At 36.6% G+C, this 3,303-nt stretch overlaps 1 pseudogene; it reads left to right on the top strand.

Annotated features, from left to right (window-relative positions):
* The first annotated feature begins 1,221 nt into the window (after positions 1-1,221).
* Positions 1,222-2,348, top strand: LOC144251728 (cold shock domain-containing protein E1 pseudogene; annotated as a pseudogene).
* Positions 2,349-3,303: the final 955 nt, after the last annotated feature.

The raw sequence follows: 3,303 nt of genomic DNA on the forward strand, positions 1-3,303 counted from the left end.
TCTGTTTATTTATATTTGATTGTTTCTTTTTACTTATACATAAAGCTGCAATTCCCTGTGGTATATTTATATATGCATATAACATTAATATTAAAGAATTCCTTCTTCATTCCTTTCCCTTTCCCATTCCCGCTCTGCCTCTCAATCTCCTTTTCCTACACTGAATGATATTCCCTAAATCTTTTGATATTCTGTTCTTCCCTTCTTTTTCTTTACTTAATTCTAGCTTCCACATATGAAACATTTGACCTTTGAGTTTCTTAGTTTCACTTATTTCACTTAGATGATGTCATAATTGATTTTTATGGCTGAGTAAAACTTTATTGTATGTATGTGCACCACTATTTCTCAATCCTTTCATCTAATCACAGGCACCTGGGTTGATTTCATAATTTACCTATTGTGTATTGTGCTACTGTAAACACTCATGTGATTGAATTACTATACTAGGCGAATTTTATTGTACTTGTTTACTGATGCATAGATAGCTGGTTCTTGTTGTGGTTCCCTGCTTAGATTTTGGGAAATCTCCAAACTGTTTTCCAGAGTTGTTGTACTAGTATGTAGTACCACCAGCAGTGTACAAGTGTGCCTTTCCCATACATTCTTACCAGTATGTATCACTGTTTGTGTTCTTCATCATTACCATTATGGCTGGAGTAAGATAAAGTTTTAGTGTAGTTTTTATTCACATTAACCTAATTGCTAGACATGTAGAAGAGTTTTTCATATATATTTTGGATATTTGTGTTTTTTTTAAGAAATTTCTGTTTAGTTCTTTTGCCCAGTTATTGAATGGGTGTTTTTTGTTTGTTTCGTTTTGTTGTTGTTTCTTTGTTTGGTGGGGTTTTTTAATATTTATATTTTTGTTGTAGCTGGACACAATACCTTTATTTTATTTATTTTATGTGGTTCTATGGATCAACCCTAGGGCCTCACATGTGCTAGGTGAATGCTCTCCTGTTGAGCTACAACCCCAGCTTGGTGTTGTTGTTGTTGTTGTTGTTTTTTTTTTTGAGTTGGTTATTTCTGTTTGTTAACCCCTGTCAGTGGATTAACTGGCATTTTTTCTCCAATTGTGTAAGAATAATATATTTTTGTATTGAGCTTTCTGACATGTAAGATAAATATCTTTCATCTTACAATAAGAGAAGACACAGGGACCAATTATTAAAAAAAAATCAATGTAGTTTACTCAGAGTCTCTCAGTTTTAAGCAGGAATGCCTGATATTGGTATCTGGGATTCTGATTCCATAAATAGAAAAGAATTAAGAGGACTTGTATAACATGCAGGAAACTTTCATGTCATTGGAAAGCTCTCAGTGGACATCAGATTGCAACTTGTGTGTGACTTTTAGGTCGTAATTCCAACAAAAGGCTTTTGGGTTATGTGGAAACTCTGAAAGATAATTTTGGGTTTATTGAAACAGCCAATCATAATAAGGAAATCTTTTTCCATTACAGTGAGTTCTCTGGTGATGTCGATAGCCTGGAGCTGGGGGACATGGTGGAATACAGCTTGTCAAAAGGCAAAGGCAACAAAGTCAGTGCTGAAAAAGTAAACAAAACTCACTCAGTGAATGGCATTTCTGAAGAAGCTGATCCCACTATCTATTCTGGTAAAGTCATTCGCCCCCTCAGAAGTGTTGATCCAACACAGATTGAGTCTCAAGGAATGATTGAGATCATGGATGAGGGGGATATGAAAGGTGAGGTGTATCCATCTGGCATAGTTGGAATGGCCAATAAAGGGGATTGCCTGCAGAAAGGGGAGAGTGTCAAGTTCCTGGGCCAAAATGCACAGACTATGGCCTATAACATCACGCTCCTGTGCAGGGCCACAGTAGAGTGTGTGAAAGATCAGTTTGGCTTCATTAACTACATAGTAGGAGATAGCAAGAAGCTCTTTTTCCATGTGAAAGAAGTTCAAGATGGCATTGAGCTATAAGCAGGAGATGAAGTGGAGTTCTCAGTGATTCTTAATCAGCGTACTGGCAAGTGCAGTGCCTGTAATGTTTGGGGAGTCTGTGAGGGCCCCAAGGCTGTTGCAGCTCCTCGACCTGACCGGTTGGTCAGTCTCTTGAAGAACATCACCCTGGATGATGCTAGTACTCCTCGCCTAAAGGTTCTTCTTCAGCCAAGGGGACCAGATAACTCAACGGGATTTGGTGCAGAAAGAAAGATTTGTCAAGCTGGTGCCATTGACTAACCACATCCATAAAGCACATCATTAACCCACTATGATCAAGTTGGGGGGATTCTGGTGAAGGGTTCTGAATATCTCCCTCTTCATCCCTCCCAAAATCTGGAATACTTATTCTATTGAGCTATTACACCAGTTTTAACACCTTCCTTGTGTTATGTTTAAAAAAATAAATAAATTTAAGAAACCATTTTAAAACTATGCACAGTTGCAGCTTGGAAAACTTAAGGTGGCACCTTATAGTATCAATTATAGGAGCTTTATTTGGTGCATTTTACACAACTGGTAATTGCAAAATCCACTTCGCCTGTGTAAGTGAAAAATACAGACTGTTATCTTGTTGGCCCTATGAAATTCTGCACTTGATATTTAGTATATACTCTACCTTCATTACTTCTGGCAAGATGTTCTGCCTTAGCACTCAGTTTCAATCTTTTCCTTTTCTTTCCTGTTCATTATGCTTTAATTCTGAGGACCATATGAGGGTAGGATATATTACCTTTTAAAAACTACAAAAATTTGTATAGGCAAACCATTTTCTTAAGTTGATGGACAAATGTTAAAATGTTATTTTTCATATCATTTATAATCTTGTCACAATCCACTTAACAAAGTTTGGTTAGATTTCAGTGAAAATTGTCTTCCAGAGTATTTTTTTTTTCCTGAGATGGGGAGAAAATAACTTTACTACAATTAGTATATATGGTGCAGAATTTCATACAATTAAAGTGTGCCAGCAGTGTGGTAATTTGAACATATTTAAACAAACAAAAAAGGATGAATGCACAAACTTGCTGCTACTTAGATCACTGCAGCTTCTAGGACCCAGTTTCTTTTGCTGATTTAAAACAAAATGAGAAAAAATTAATAAATAAAAAAGTTGTGCCTGAAATGAATCTTGTTTTTTTTTTTTTTTTAATAAGTAGCCGCCTGGTTCCTGTGTCCTGTAGAATACAGGCATTTGACCCTTGGTGTAGCTTCTGTTCAACTTTATATCACGGGAATGCATTGGTCTGATTTCTTGGCCCTCATCTTAAATTGGCCATATTCAGGGTCCCTGGTCAGTGGACTGAAGGCTTTGTCTAAGATGACAAGGGTC

The sequence above is a fragment of the Urocitellus parryii genome, unplaced genomic scaffold (genome assembly GCF_045843805.1).
Source record: "Urocitellus parryii isolate mUroPar1 unplaced genomic scaffold, mUroPar1.hap1 Scaffold_172, whole genome shotgun sequence".
Taxonomy (NCBI): Eukaryota; Metazoa; Chordata; class Mammalia; order Rodentia; family Sciuridae; genus Urocitellus; species Urocitellus parryii.